The sequence below is a fragment of the Gekko japonicus genome, unplaced genomic scaffold (assembly GCF_001447785.1).
Source record: "Gekko japonicus isolate JY-2015 unplaced genomic scaffold, Gekko_japonicus_V1.1 scaffold2343, whole genome shotgun sequence".
Lineage (NCBI taxonomy): Eukaryota > Metazoa > Chordata > Lepidosauria > Squamata > Gekkonidae > Gekko > Gekko japonicus.
Window position 1 is genome coordinate 226,858 of NW_015174908.1, and position 15,269 is coordinate 242,126.

Consider the following 15,269-nt stretch of genomic DNA (forward strand, 5'->3'; position numbering starts at 1 on the left):
TAATCACTACACAGGGGTCATTTCGTAGAAAAAGAGCTAGGGGAACTCATTAGCATAACTCATTAGCATATGCCACACCTCCTGACATCACCGGAAGTGTGTCATAAGGCCACACACCCCGCCCCCAACGGTCCCGGCCCCCGGTGCCGGCCTTGCAGCTCCACTGCCGAGCCCCATGAGGGGCCCGGCGGTGGACCTGCAAGGCCGGCGGGAGTGCAAGGAAGCCCCGCGAAGGCCCTCCCTGGCCCCAGGCAGGCAGGGGGGGAGAGAGGCAGGGAGGAAGCAATGTACCCTCCCTCTTCTCCTGCCTCCTCCTAGCTGAATGAGGGCCCTCTGCCACTACACCAGACTGGCTCTACACCAAACAGTCAAGCATCATGGGAGCATCTGCCCAAGCACTACCCAGCTGTCTCTCGAGTCCGCCTATGTGGCTCTTCCTCTGCACTCCCTCCCAGCCAATGGGGCCTTGCAGTGAGGATATACCAACTCAGAGTTTACCAGCTGTTGTCATTTATACAATTTCTATCTCCAGTATCTGGCATTATGTTTTATGACACATTTGGCCCAGCCTGAAAAAGTGACGTTTATGTCAGATCTGGCCCTTGTAACTAATGAGTTTGACACCTCTGATCTAGATAAATGATTGGTTCTTAACTACTGCTGAGACAATCAAGCATGTGCATCTGAGAATACCTCTTATATGTGCTCATGATCTTTTCTAAAGCAAGATTAGAAGGCCAGAACTCCTAATCTCTATTCAAAGGTAATAAATCTAGTATTTCTATAGCTTTTTTAATCATCTGTCAAAGAAAAACCTTAGGCAATCAGAGTTCACCAACAGTTGAACCTTGCATGAGCACATGCTACAAGAAAACACGGTTGATGAGCAAGAAAATTGGTAACATAATCAAAATACTACTCTACCCCTTGATACCCGGCTTCTCTCAATGTTCCATATCCTGGAACATGGTCAGTCATCAGGGCATTGCAGGGGGATGTCTGTTCCCCATTTTTCTTCTGGTAATTTCCAAAGTCATTTTTGTGTACACCTAAGAAACCCCCTATGTAGGAGCCCCTCCCTGCATACTGATGGCACTCCCCCCCCCCCGATTCCTGGACAAGGAGAGCTGTCATCTGAAGCCAGAGGTCAAACAGCCAGCAGCCATGGAGATTTCTGAAAATGTCACTTCCTGAGGGGTTTAGTTTCATTTTTTTTAATTTGTAGAGTTCATCTGGCTCTTGAGGGTGGGCTGGAATAAATTGGCAACATTTTATTTCCCCACAAATATGTGTTCTGCTCAGTGTGATAACTTACCTGTTGTACACCGCCCTGAGCCCATTGGGGAGGGTGGTATATAAATCTAATAAAATAAATAATTTATTTCTACAGGCTTTGCAAGTGCTCTTAGAAGAATATCCAAAGCTGGCTTTGACTTTGCTAAACAAAACTGAAGACAAGTGGAACTTTAAAGACTAGCAGTACTTATTCCAGCATGAGATTTTTATTAGCCAGAGCTCACTTCCTCAAATGCAATGAAGGAAAGGAAATTATTTCCCTCATTGTTGTTGCGATTACATAGATAGAATTGTTGTTCATAAATAACTTGGGATGGTCCGGTCTACAGAACAGCGATGGCAGACGCTCTCCCCACAACGGGGAAGAGCGAATCACACACCAGCAGCTTGGAGGGGTGCCACCTCAAGTGACACCCCTGCGGAGCCTTTGTGATAGGCTCCAGGCCAGGGGGCTTTTGAAGGGTAGCCTCTTTGACGGCGCAATGCTGGAGAATTGAGACTTCCCTCCGCCCCGACGGTCCAGTCGCTGAGTGGCCTTCGGGTACAAGCTGGACTGACCGGGACAAGCGCCGGAGATCGAGCGGAATGGCAAACAACCGAACGCGGTCAGAAATTGACCGACAGTGAACGTGAGTTCTGGAAAAACGAAGGAGTTTAAAAAGCGACCCCCCCCCTTCCGCGGTTGAAAAAGTGACTGCAAAGAGAAACGCCTCTTATGCGAATGAGCGGATAACGGACACGAAGGGGGAGAGGGGAGGAAATAAACTGAAAGTGTTTTGAGAGACTTATCTGAATTGCGAAGTTGTTCGGCGAGTTTTCCGAGTTGTGTGGAAGCAGTTAAAACTGTAAACAAAATTGAAAGATGGCGGCCCAGCAGAGAAAGTTTAAAACAAAGCCGGGCAGTCAGAGTCCAAAACCGGAAGAGGGAGCAGATGTCTACAAACTCCTGGCGGATATGCTTAAGCCAGTGATGGAACAACTCGATGGTATTAACCAGCACTTGACCATAATGAATAAAAACTTTGCAGCACAGCAGCTTCAGCTGAACAAAATGGAGAAAAAAGTGGAACAGGCAAACGAGAAAATAAGACACCACAAGCAAGAAGTTGAAGAAAAGGTTGGGAGATGTGGAAACGAAGCAGAATTGCCAAGAGAATCGAGTTTTGCAGCTGCAGATGGAAAAAGCTAACATGATTCTCAGGTTTCAGGGAGTTCCTGAAACGGATCGGGAAGACTTGAAGAAGGTGCTCAGTGAGATTATCGCTCCAGTAATGGGCTTAACAACGGAAGAGCTTGTAAATGAAATGGAGTCAGCCTATAGGGCATACTCCAATTACATTAAAAAAAATAGCCTACCTGGAGAAATAGTGGTCAGGTTTTCAAGAAGACAAACTAGAGATGCCATTCTAAAAGCAACATCAGCAACTCCACTGAAAATGGGGAAATGTAACCATTAAAACTTTAAAGGGCATTCCATTTGAAATCAGACAAAAGAGAAAAAATTACAAGGACTTAATTTCTTTTCTTCAAACTAATGGAATATCGTACAGATGGGCGGTCCCGGAGGGTGTCATCTTTAAGTTCAACGATAGAAGAGAGAAGATAGATTCCACTTTTAAAGTTAAAGAATTTTTGAAACGTCAGCTGGGGACAGATGATGGATCTAAAGAGGGAGAATCGAAGTCTAGTGACTCTGCTACCTCGGGAACAGAAGAGGATTCTGCGGCAGAAAAGGGTGCAGGACCTGCCAGAGTGGTATACGATTTTAGAGACAGAAAGCCGAAGTAAAGGCAGAAGGACTTGGAAAATGGCCTTTTGAAGCGAAGAATAAGAAGATGATCAGAGACTTCTCTCATAACAACTAACAAAATAACATAAATAGCGAACCGTTATAAGCAAGAACTCTACAAGTATATTGTGATACTAAAACTAATTGTACTAACATTTTTACTAACAATGAAAAGATCTCCTCCTCTTGGGGTTTTAGTTTAGTGTGGTTTGCTTTCCTTTATCCTTAATTGTAGTCCCTTTCCTAATATTTCTTTGTAGTCCCTTTCCTAATATTTCTTTGTAGTTTTGGTAGTATTTGCAAAATAAAAAATATCCCTCCGGGGATTTAAAAAAAAAAAAACTTGGGATGGGTGTACAGAAATGAACTATCTTGTTCCGTCACTGTTGTGGTTTTTGCAAGTTGGTACATTGCGGCAGAAGGAATAAGCACAGCTTTTTGTAAAGCAGTTGTCGTATAGTTAAAGCTAGATTATTAGCTGCTGAATCTTGAGCAACTGAAGAATCAGCTGTTGCACTAAACAAACAGTAAGTCTGAAAATAACATAGCATTGGAAATAGTTGGATTACAACAAGGAAGCTAATAAGTACCCATCTCAAAGCAAGGGGAAGAAATTGTAGACTCTAGCATTGCATTGATGTTCTGGAGCAGAGCAGTAACCATTTACGTAGATGGAGCCTTGGACTTTACAACCTGTTTGTAGTAAGATAAAAAGTTAGCTGGGGCATGGTGGTTGTTGTCCTTTTTTTGCCTTTGCAGAGTGCTTTGATGTGACATTTGCCTGCTCTTGAACTGCTCTGTGAAGTGAGTGAGATGACACGGTCACAGAAAGGTCAGCTGGTTTAGCAGTAGTGGTACAAAGTTTCGTGACACATTTGGGCCTCAAAACAAACTAAAAACAAACAAAAACTTGAACTGTGCCTGTGAGACATTTCGAGTGGGATTTGGTCACATATTCACTAGAAGTCATGACAATGAAAGGACAATTGGTACTGAAAATGCTTTGTATTGGATGCTTTGCTATTGGATGCTGTTATAATAGAAATCAAATCTAACCTTTAATGTTTGGCACAGTTGGCCACCTTCTCAGTTATGCCAGGAAAAACATTCAAAATATACTGGATTTTAATAATGATCAGACAATCCCGTCCTATTTTCAAGAATAGGGTCAAGAGACTTAAATCAAATGTTTTCATGAAAAGGGCAATAAACGAGTTATGTGTGATTGTTTCAATACATCTTAACTTACGCAGGCAAAGTCTAGCCGAGTACGCTGCCTTTTGAAATCTGCCATTTAGAACTGCTGATGGCATGACATTAAATCTGGCCAAAGGGAAGGCTCTGCGCTGTCCTTCCATCAAAATATTTTAGTCTCAAAAACCAGCTTCAACAACTTATTAAAAAGAAAACAAATGATCATATTAATGGCCAATTGGAGCAATTAATTCAAGCCATGACTTTAAATAGATCAAAACAATTCTGGGCCACTGTTTCAGGAGCATTCCACATGGAAACCTCTGTCATGTCCTTCATTTCTCTCCATACCTGGTTTCAATATATTTCAATATTTTTAAAGCTTATTTAATGAGAAATCTACGAGCGTAATAGAACCACTCTATTCTCCCTCGAGAATAATCTACCTGATTGACCATCTGTGGCACCTGTAAAATGAAGGAACTAATTGCTCAGTTAAAGGTGGGAAAAGCTCCTGGACGAGATGTGGTATCTCCTGAAGTTTTAAAATCAGATCCAGATTGGTGGGCACCCCCTACTTGCTGCTCTTTTTACGATGGTTGATGAGACCAGCTTAATGCCAGAGGCTTGGACAAATTACTATCCAAACTCACTATCTGGATGACGCAACAACAAATTTTGGGGCCGGAGCAAGTGGGCTTTCACCAGGGGAAAACCATGTTGGATCACTGTACTGTCTTATCCCCGCTGGTGAATTAATACACTAGGAAAGGAAATCTTAAGGTATATACTGATTTCCTAGACATTAAAGGAGCTTTTGACTCTAGACAGAGATTTACTTAGCTGGATTTACTCCGGGATAAATTAAACAAAAGAAATATTGATAAGAGATTGATTTGGCTCATTAGAAAATTACATACTTCCACAACCTGTCAGGTTAAATGCTCCCTAGGTGGAAACTTAACCCCAAAATTTCCAGCTAATAAATAGGGCTGTCTAGTATCTCCTTCTTTAATTTTTTCCTTAATGATCTCGCACTGTGACCCTGTTTCAAGCTGATGGCCGTAGCCCTAGGCTTGGTTCAACACATTTACCAAACTTTGCTTATTTGTCTCCAAGTGGCAGTGTTCTCTCTGAGCTGAGTTAGTGTGAGCTAGCTCAGTTTTTTAGCCTCCGGCTCACATATTTTTGTCTTAGCTCAGGAAGGATGGCTCCGGAGCAAACTGACTTCTGCGTAGCCAAATCACTTGGTCACAACTTTAGTGCCAGTAGCTCACAAAGTAGAATTTTTGCTCACAAGACTCCACAGCTTAGAGGGTCTCCACCCACTGCTTCTTTCAATTTGAAGCTAGTTGATACCTTCAAATTAATAGCACAGCCATGGGCACCCACATGACACTGTAATATGCAACATTTCATGGCTGGCTCAGAGCAATGTTCATTGACTCCTGCCCCGTAGTTAAGATTTACTGGTGACATTTTCATTATCTGGATACATGAGAAGGAAGTTTTTGAGAGGTGTCACCAGGAGGAGAGGAGGAGGAGATTGGATTAATACCCCGCCCTTCACTACCCAAAGAAGTCTCAGAGCGGCTTACAAACTCCTTTCTCTTCCCCTCCCCACAACAAACACCCTGTGAGGTAGTTGGGGCTGAGTGACAGAAACTGCTCTTTTTCAAGAACAGCTGTGCCAGAATTATGGCTTGCCATATATCAAAGGAGTCACTGATCAGGTGGGAAAACTTATGAAAAAACACAACCTACAAACAATATTCAGACCCACCAAAAAAATGCAACAGATGCTATGATCAGCAAAAGACAGCAAAAGTCAGGTAGCCCTGTCATGGTGTTGGAATGTAAGGGAGGATTTTTTCTCCCTCCCGTTCTCAGCGCTTCTCTGCCTAGCGCTCCCATTATCTGCAATTGGTCTTGAAGATGCTTTGCTTTGCTGTAATGCCCCAGGCCTGGGAACCGTAACTGCTTTGGGCGCAAAACTGCTTACTTACTAGCAGGGCCCGTGCGCAAGAGAAAACTTTATTGGGTTCGCGGGGGGGGGGCTGTTTGAATATTCTATAAGTTAGTAGCCATCTTATTACAAGGCATTCTTAACACAAGCTTTATACATGTATTTTAGTTCTGCGTTACCATAATAAAGCACCTATCTTCTGACGAAGCCTGCGTGTGTGGATTACCTGCCTAAATTTCCTGACACTCCCTCACTTCTGCAGGAGTATACCGCATACCATACAGTTGTGGACAGGTTTACATCGGGGACCACACAGTGTAGCATTCAGAGAAGAATAAAAGAACATGAAAGACACTGCAGACTGAGCCACCCTGAAAAATCAGCAGTGGCTGAACATAGCCTAATTCAGACAGGACACAGTATCTTTTTCCAAGACACTAAAAAGGCTGGACAACACATCCAGTTACCATGTCAGATTACACAGGGAAGACATTGAAATTCATAAACGTAAGTACAATTTCAACAGGAAAGAAGAGAGTTTAAAAATAAATAGGGCATGGTTTCCTGTCCTGAAAAACACAAAATGCTCTACATTTTACAGTAGCACTACAGATAAGATTAGAATTTCAACAGCCAATCTATATGCAAAAGAACCTCCTCAGGAAATCTCCTTCATTAGCATGTCACAGCCTGGGGAACTCCTACAAGATAATCTCAGTCTTACCCCACTTTCCTCAGCCCAGAAAATCTGCAACAACTAATGAATGCCAGCCGTGAAACGGGAAGGGATTGGGGCTCCCACTCCCGACCTTCGATGGGGCGCCGTTGGTGCCAGCTTCGGAGGTTAGGAGTTTGGGAGTGCTCCTGGACTCCACCTTATCGATGGAGGCCCAGGTAGCAGCCACTGCCAAAGCGGCCTTTTACCATCTTCGGCTGGTGCGGCAGTTGGTTCCCTTTCTCAGCCGTGAAGACCTAGCCACAGTGGTCCATGCGACGGTCACCTCAAGGCTAGACTACTGCAACGCTCTCTACATGGGGCTGCCTTTGTCGCTGATTCGGAGGCTGCAGCTAGTGCAGAATGCGGCGGCCAGGCTGGTTGCTGGTGTCTCGAAATGGGACCACATCCAGCCTGTGCTCAAGGCGCTGCACTGGCTGCCTATAGCATACCGGATTCGCTTCAAAGTGCTGGTCGTTACCTTTAAAGCCCTACATGGCCTGGGTCCAGCATACCTGAGGGACCGCCTTGCCCCACATAGATCCCAAAGAGCACTTCGGTCGGGGTCGCTACATCGTTTGGCGATCCCGGGCCCGAAAGAGGCCAGGCTTGTTGCCACTAGGGCTAGGTCCTTTTCGGTGGCGGCTCCTATCTGGTGGAATGAGCTCCCGGAGGAGATCAGGGCCCTGCGGGACTTGTTGCAGTTCCGCAGGGCCTGCAAGACGGAGCTCTTCCGCCAGGCTTTTGAATAGGAGCCGCCGCCGTTACCACCACCACCAATGAGGACCGTTTACAGCACCGCCGGAGGTTGAGTGGCAATGAACATCAGGGGGCCACAGCAACCTCCCGTGGAATGGAAAGGGTATGTGCAATGGAGAGAGGGTTTAGTTACGCGGGATCCTTGGGCGTGGCCCATGTGTAAATTGTTTTAAACTGTTTTATTGTATTTTATTGCACTTTGTGCTTTATGGTTGTAAGCCGCCCTGAGCCCGCAATGCGGGGAGGGCGGGGTATAAACGAAATAAAATAAATAAATAAATAAATAAAGCCTTCGACAACATATTAGACCTTCCTTTCTTTTCAACATCAGATTGCATAAAAGTGTCACTTGAGATTGAGAGTACTTCAGTCTCCAAGAGAAGCTTGCATTGGTGCATGGTGGATCATAACCTGGCTGAGGAGAAGCCTTTCAGATCCAGGAATCCATTTAGATCACAGTAGATACCAGTGTCCTGGGAGGAGGGCAGACCTTACAGGACAAGCTTGCTTAAGGGTTTCAACATATCATCAGTGGCTAGCCGCCTCTCCTGGTTAGGGATATACAGTCCCTCCTGAGTGAAATGAAGCAAGAGCTTCAGTTGGCCGGAGGAATCCACTGGGCCTCAAAGCTCTTCCAGTCAGCCATCTGGAGCTGAAATGTGTGCCTCAAGACAAACAGTGTTTGGACTCAGACCTACCCAAGCTACACCCCCAACAAAGTCCCCACCTGCCAAAAAAATGCTGCCACCATGGGGAAGAACACTGACATCAACCCTGCCGACGGAAGAGCCACAACACCCCACAATGCGGAGATCTGGCACCCCGCCTCACGGGGACCTGCAGAGCCTGCCCTGGTTGCATAGAAGGATACAGAGAAGGTCAAGACTCCCGATGCCCCAAAGCAGAAGCTTCCTCACACGAGGGCCGGGCCAGAGTGAAGGAGTGGGGGAAGAGGGGACGGGGTGATATTGACAAGCCAGGTGAGCTACTTAAGCCACTGCAGGGACCAGAACCTCAGGGGAAGGAAGGACGCTGAGCACAGCCACACACACTCACAACAGGGAAGACAGACACACACAGGAGACACGGGGGGGGGAGCAAGAAGGGAAGGGTTCAAGAGGCAATTGGAAAAGACCAGTGGAAAGGGGGGAGGGAGAAGACAGACGGGAAATCACCACCCCTTCAGGGGAAGGGGGATAAAAAGGGACAGACAGCTGAGGTTGAGGGGGGTTTGGTCAGAAGTCCACGCCAGAGAGAAAGGAGTAAAGGCTACCAGGTGAAGTAGCCCCAGGCCCCCCCCCCAATTCTATGACTGCCCAGGTGCATGTCTGTCACTGGGGTGAGTAAAATCTTTAGGCTGTGAACTGTATGGAGCCCTGCCTCTCTTCAGGCACGGCACATCATGAGAGTCCACTGTGTGGAGGCAGACTGACTTACTACCAGATAGATCTCAGATCCATCTGAATGGGCTTTCCAGCCAAAGATTTCTGATTTGTTATGTTATGGATTTTATGATGTTGCATTGTGTCAATGCATTGGGTGTTTTAATATTTTAACTTTTAATGTAAGCCGCCCTGAGCCTGCCTCGGCCGGGAGGGCGGGATACAAATTGAAATAAATAAATAAGATCTTCCAGGAGAGTGACCAGCAGATGGGCCTGTTTGCCCAGCCATCCAACTGGCAGATCTGGGGGGTCTTGGCAAAAATAGCAGCATGCTCAGGTGCAGCACATTGATATGCTGATCGCCCTCTTTGTCATCCACACCGGTGCTCTCTCCAGGTCATTAGGAAGGTTCCAATGGGGAGTGAGCTGGACTGGTGTCCCATTGGCCAGAAAAGGCCTGGTTCCTCCGTCTCTGGGAAGTATCCGCACAGGAGCCTTGGCACATCCCAGTATTTTCAGTCATGCCGCATCAGGTGGGTGAAGACAAGACCAGCTGGAGAACGAAAGGCTACAGGGCTTTTTTCTGAAGTCTGCAGGGTTTTGTGGAGACCTTGCTAAGGTTATGCAAGTGCCCAGGCCGTGCCCAGGATTTATGGCACTTCCTGGGAAGCTCTCGTGTGCTGGGGTGGAACACAAAGGAGTCTTTGGATCTGTGTTTTTCTCCAAATCCTTCTGTTCCTGCGGGAGGAGTAGATCCAGGGACACAAAAGCTTTAACACCATCCGAAGAGAGACTGTATTGCTAGCTCACTTTCGTACACCATTTAGTGGTCTGCTTCTTTCTAAACACTTTCATGTAAAGCCATTCCTGAGATGGGAATAGTGCCCCCCTCCCCCCCCCAGTTCAACATCACTTCCAGCCCTGGAGTCTCCATGTTATTTTGCAGGTTATAATGCAGCCCTTTGAACTCCTGGGGGCGGGGGAGTGTCTGCTCCTCCTCCTCCTCATGGTAGTTTTGGCCAGAGGATGTCAAAGCTGGGTGTGTGTGTGTGGACTAAATGTTTTTTTCTTTCACAATAAGGTAGTGCTGTGAACAGATCAGTCTTGATCCCATGAGAGCAAAACCTACTATCCTTCTGCTCCAACACAACACACCCCGAAGTAGAGGTTTTGTCATTTATTGGATCTACATGGAACTTTATGTATTTGCTCCTGTGACCTGTCAAATTTTAGGAAATCGTAAGGGCAGGGAGGGATCTAAAACATATATGAGGAAATGGCTCCGGGGCTGTATTGGGAAAGCCTCAGAGCAGGAAGGGAGTCAGGGTTCCAGAAGACTTCATGGTGCATTCCCTCAGAAGTGCAGCGGCTACATGCTTCAACACGAATGTTCCATATTAAGAGGCTTGCCTTTTAGGGATCAGTATCAGCATGTGTGAGATGCTGTGTGAGAGCCAGTTTGGTGTGGTTAGGAGCAGCAGACTCTAATTTGGGAGAACCGGGTCTGATTCCCCACTCCTCTGCATGCAGCTGCTGGTGTGACCTTGGGTCAGTCAAAGTTCTCTCAGAGCTGTTCTCTCAAGAGTAGTTCTCCCAGAGCTCTCTCAGCCCTACCTATGTCACAGGGTGTCTGTTCCGAGAATAGGAAGGGAAGGGGATTGTAAGCCACTCTGAGACTCGAGTGAACGGTGGGGTATAATGCAATCTGTTCTTTTCTTCTTCTACAGAATTGACTCAGCTTTCTTGCCTGATGTGCCCTTCAGGAGGAGAGTCCTGCGTGCTGTCTGGTTGAAGCGGATATGGCAGTCAAAGCCCCCTTAGATGGGGGTCACAGCTTTTGGGCAATCCATCAGTAAGGATGCCCTCCTCCAAGCTAGAATGGCACAGTGGACTTGCCATGAAGGTTCATTCTGCTTAGAGACATGGAGGGCATCCTCCCCTATCCTGAGTTAAGCAGCAGGGAGGACCTTGATCCTAATTGGAAATAAATTCCTGCTCTTACATCTTTGTTTCAAGCACAGGTTACTACCATGTTGACAGTTCTTCTGTGTTTTCTTGCTGTTGCTTTCTTGGGGAGTTCCTCCAGTTAATATGATTTCTAATTCTTTGGACTTATAGCACAAGTTCAATATTTTTAAACTGTAAGTAACACAGCTATGGAAGCTTCTGAACTGAAGGAGAAAGGCGCCACCTGGCAGTGAAGACATCAAATTGCAGTCCCGTTTCTTGCTTATAGTTTCTCGCAAGGGACAAAATGCAATTTGTGTGTATTTATCCCGTGCATTGTTTTTGCTCTTGTAAATGGGCTGTTATCTTTGTGTCCTTGGAGCTTGCTTCATTGTTAATTGCCTTGAGTCTAAGAAGATAAGGTGGGATATAAATATTTTAAATAATCGAGGATATTCTCCAGCAGTTATCTGCCTCACACAGAAGTGTTGCAGTAAATTGACAGCATTATCCACTTTTCTTTTAAATGGTAAATAATCCTTTTGACATATTACATGAATATTTTCATCTTATCAAAATTAGTTTCTACAAGATCAGTAGCTTCTCGTTCTAATTTCTCTATTTTAACTCCATGGACTTCAGGGAATCCAGGATTTACATGGACTGAAATAATTTTTTCTCTTTCACGTGTTGGTTTTATTATTTTGATTTAGTGTCTAGGTTTCTAAGCATAGATAGTTTGTCTTTTAAAAGTCCATGAGCTTTCTTGTTTAAAAGCCTGCAGACAAACCTGTTAGTTAATGGAAATGGAGACAGTTTCACGTGTTGCCAAAGATGGAGGAATTTGAAGGAAGTTAGAGGTCTGAAAGATGTATGTCTGTGATATGCAGGACTTATTATTGTCTAAGGCCGCATTTTGTCTTGAATAATTATTAGCATTTTGAGGGAGGAAAGAGCACCTGTAGCAACCATTTTAATTGTTGTTGTTGTTCAGTCGCACAGTCGAGTCCGACTCTTCGCGACCCCATGGACCGGATCACGCCAGGCCTTCCTGTCTTCCGCCGTCCTCTGAAGTTTGCTCAACTTCATGTTCGTTGCATCTATGACACTGTCTAACCATCTCATCCTTTGCTGTCCCCGTCTTCTTTGACCTTCAATCCTTCTTTGACCATTTTAATAGCTTTCCTTAAAGCATTTCATTCATTCCAAAGAGAGAATATTTTAACTTAAGCCTTCACATCTTTAGTTGGTACCATTGCCTAACCTGGAAGACCAGTGACTAGAATAATGCTGTTATGACGTTTTCTGTCAGGCATCTGATACCCAGCCTGTGGTGGACTTCACATATAGATCTTGACTGTAAACATTTACGGTAACTCTCTCGTTGGCAGGTATAAGCTAAATTTTTAAGTCTACTTGTAGACTAGTTTGAACGTAGTTTTTGTAATCTGCCTTCAGTCTCGATGAGAAAGGCTGATTATAGATAAAGAGTATAATTTCTAGAAGCGCCTAAAAATTACAACTTGAACTTCATTGGGTCCCCTACAATATACCACACTGAAGACCTCGAATACCTTTGACATTGCGATGTAGCATCCCACTGCAAGCCTCTCTGGTGTCTAAATCTTATATGATCAGAAACTTCTGACTTGGTTAGCATCACCTTTTCTACCTACTGTCCCAGTAGATCTTCTGCAAAGCGTTCCCACAACCGGATCTGCTCTTCTGTGCCTCTTCAACAGCTAGCCCACAGTCTCCATTTACAGCTAATTAGCGCAGCATCTCTCGTCCCAAAGTCTCTAGCCCTGTGTACTTTCAAATGTTCATACCACATCATACAGGAGGTTCTCTGTACAGTGGTTTGTGTGCAGGCACGTGACTGCAAGAAGCATTTTAGTGTCTGGCTGTACATAGATGTTAAATTTCAAGGGTATAACCTAACTGGCCTGTAGTTGCCACCAGTTAAGTATGGCTTTGTAACTCAGTTGTGTGAAGCCATTTCTCCAGTACCCTGTTGAGTTGAGGGGAAGTAATCAAAGAAGCATCATGCGAAATGCTGGCCTGGATGAATCACAAGTGGGAATTAAGATTGCTGGGGAAAAGATCAACAACCTCAGATATGCAGACGATACCACTCTAATGGCAGAAAGTGAAGAGGACCTAAAGAGCCTCTTGCTCAGGGTAAAAGAGGAGAGCGCAAAAGTGGGCTTGAAGCTCAACATCAAAAAAACCTAAGTTCATGGCATCCGGCCCCATCACTCCTTGGCAAATAGAAGGGGAAGTGGTGGAAGTAGTGACAGACTTCACGTCCCTGGGATCCCAGATCACCGCAGAGTGTGACAGCAGCCATGAAATTAAAAGACACCTGCTCCTTGCGAGGAAAGCGATGGCGAACCTAAACAGCATGATAAAAAGTAGAGACATCACCCTGCCAACAAAAGTCCGCATGGTCAAATCAATGGTATTCCCAGTAGTCATGTATGGCTGCGGGAGTTGGACTATAAGGAAGGCCGAGCGCCGAAGAATAGATTCTTTTGAACTATGGTGCTGGAGAAGACTCTTGAGAGTCCCTTGGACTGCGAGAAGATCAAATCAGTCAATCTTAAAAGAAATCAACCCTGACTGTTCCCTGGAAGGCCAGATAATGAAACTGAAGCTCAAATACTTTGGCCACCAAATGAGAAGGGATCACTCACTGGAGAAGACCCTGATGCTGGGAAAGACTGAAGGACAAAGAAGACGGGGACAGCAAAGGATGAGATGGTTAGACAGTCTCATCGATGCAACGAACATGAAACTGAGCAAACTTCAGAGGACAGCGGAAGACAGGAGGGCCTGGCGTGATCTGGTCCATGGGGTCGCGAAGAGTCGGACTCGACTGTGCGACTGAACACCAACAACAACAACATCAAAGAAGCAGTGACAGGGTTTGGTGTTTTTTTAATTCTAAAAATCCCTTTCTGGTGATTGATTTTGCCATGCTAGTTGACAAATGTCCTTTCAGATGTCTTTTCAACAGCATCATTTCTTGCCTTTGTGCAATACCTGAACACCATTGTTGACTGGCATTTAAACACAAAATCTAACTTTTCAGTCAGCGGGGCCTATTTCATGTTAAGTAAAGCAGCTGTCTTCTCTTTAATTTGAGTCACAAAAGGTATGGCTTCTCCGGCAGTAGATTTTGAGGCGACGCAATATAAATCCTCCCAGAATGCTCTTTTCGGTTGTCTAATGTGAGAAAGCCCCATTCAACATTAGTATAATGACGCCAAACTGCTTGCTTATTTACTAACAGTAGCATCAGATTCTTTTGAGGAATTCACTCAGTGTTTCTTTTTCTTATAGTACCGCAGAGCAGCTAGCTGTATGGAGGCTGAATAAACTGAACAGGGATTTTTGATAGCTGTAGTTTATGGAGACTTTCCATCCTGTTGCCACCTAATCGCTTTTTCAGTGTCTGTCCTCCATCTCTGTGTGTGCTGTCAACTCACAGCTGACCTATGGTGACCAGTGTCCCCTCTAAGCTGAGCTAGTGTGAGCTAGCTCACAGTGTTTTATCCTCCAGCTCATCCATTTTTGTCTCAGCTCAGGAAGGAGGGCTTCAGAGCAAACTAATTTATGCAGTAGCCAAATCATTCGGTCGCCACTTTAATGCCAGTAGCTCACCAAGTAGAATTTTTGCTCACAGGACCCCACAGCTTAGAGGGAGCATTGACTCCTGTGGGGTCTCCTACCCTTTGGGGTTTTCAAGTCAAGAGACATTCAGAAGTGGTTTGCTGCTGCTTGCCTCTGCCTCGCAACCCTGGTATTCCTCAGGGGTCTCCTATCCAAATTCTAGCCAGGACCAACCCTACTTACCATCCAAGGTCCGATGAGGTCAGGCTATCCTGGACTACCCCTGGAGGTCTCCCATCCGAATGGTAGCCAGGACCAACACTGCTTAGCAGGGGTCATTTCGTAGAAAAAGAGGTGCAGGGGCTCATTAGCATAACTTATTTGTATATGCCACACCCCCTGACATCACCAGAAGTGCGTCAGAAGGCAACACCCACCGCTCAGGCTCCACTGGACTGTTTTGGATTGCTAGCTGTTGGGGGGGAAAGAACGTGCAGATCTGTCCTCACAGAGGAGGGAGAGCTTGTACCTGAATAAAAATTGGTCTTAAAGGTGCCACTGGACTGTTTTGGGCCGGGGGGGGGGGGGGGCCTTTCACTCTCCC